This window comes from Alligator sinensis, unplaced genomic scaffold (assembly GCF_000455745.1).
Source record: "Alligator sinensis unplaced genomic scaffold, ASM45574v1 scaffold1317_1, whole genome shotgun sequence".
Lineage (NCBI taxonomy): Eukaryota > Metazoa > Chordata > Crocodylia > Alligatoridae > Alligator > Alligator sinensis.
The window spans coordinates 433,696-435,000 of record NW_005842766.1 but is presented as its reverse complement, the minus strand read 5'-3'; the positions used below and the strand labels follow the sequence as shown (position 1 = coordinate 435,000).

The window sequence follows — 1,305 nt, the reverse complement described above, 5'->3', positions numbered from 1 at the left end:
CACCACACCGCCATGGCCACCAAGGTGAGGTGCCCCCCATCCACCCAGCAGCAGTTAGGGCACAACTCTGCACCACCATGCCTCGCCATGGCAGCGTGGCACTCCCTCCCATGCTGGGTCCACATGCTGGGCTGTGGAGGTAGTTCCTCTGGAGCTGAACCAGCCCTAGTGCAGCCGATGCCCACTGTGGGTGCAGAAATCTTGGGGGTCACATGCCTCCACTGTCCTCCCAGTTTGTGGCCTGTGCCCCTGGCTGCCACACCTGTGTGGCTTGTGGTCACTGACTTACCTGCAGGAGCTGCTTCCCACTGCTGCCTGACTACCACATGCACGAGCTTGCGCACACATGCATGTGGTACCCCCTGCGTTGATCACTCCTCCACCTCCCTGCAGCCCCTTGTAGGCTGGAACTCTGCCAGCCTCCAAAGGGAACCTACCATATTCTGCATTTCTCTTTTAAAGAAGAAAATCTGATTTTTCACCTTTAAAAGAGAAAATCCGCATTTTTCTCCATTACAGGAGAAAATCCACGTTTCTGCAGCAGATGGAAAAAGCTGGATCACTGCTGCTAAACAATATGTCTCTGAACATTTACCAGTACTGTTTTTCAAGTTTCACAGATCTAGTTCAGTGCTCAACAGAGTATTTTTGAAAGCGCAGGGCAGGTCAGGGTCTGAAGGCTCTACCTCTGTTTCTCAGAGGGCTGGAGTGCCTAGGGAAACCCTCTGTATTAAGTCATCTAGACCCTTAATATATCTGGGAAAGATGCAGGGAGCGGAGATTTAATGCATTTGTTTTCCTTTTTCTGAAGTAAGCTCAACCTCCAGAACCCCGGGGGGCGCCAGCCTGGGGTGAGCTGCCAGGCCCCACCTTAACTGGGGCGGGGAGGCCTTTGTAGGTCTCGTTATAGGATGATCCCTGTGGGGCTCAGAGCGGCAACCAGGCCGCCCCCAAGAGCAGGGAGGTGTGATGCGCACAGGCGGGACCCGCGCCCCGGGAGCAGCCTCGGCCAAACCACGCAGCTGCGGAGAGTCCCGCAGCACAGCCCGCCCCCAGCTCTTCCCAGCCTAGTGCGCATGCGCGAGGCGGGCGCCGCCGCTGCTAACACGGCCCTGCAGTTCACGCCGAGGAGCGGGAGGTCGAGGGTTCTGGAACCACGCCTCCCATCAGGCACCGTGCTTCTCGCGAGACTTGGCTTGAAGCAGCAGGCGGGAGAGTCGGCTGTGCAGTTGGGCTGAGGCGGAGGCACGGCGGCAGGAGCGGGCCCTTGGCGGGGCTGTCCCTCTCCGCCTCCCGCCCGCGGGC

General features: G+C 58.8%; 1 protein-coding gene across 1 annotated transcript in view; it reads left to right on the top strand.

The window, feature by feature from the left end:
• The first annotated feature begins 1,136 nt into the window (after nt 1-1,136).
• CENPT (centromere protein T) overlaps nt 1,137-1,305 on the top strand; it is a 44,265-nt gene continuing 44,096 nt past the window's right edge. The window contains exon 1 of the mRNA XM_025216795.1: nt 1,137-1,170. The gene's annotated coding sequence lies outside the window, so the exon portion shown is untranslated. The remainder of the gene's footprint in view (nt 1,171-1,305) is intronic.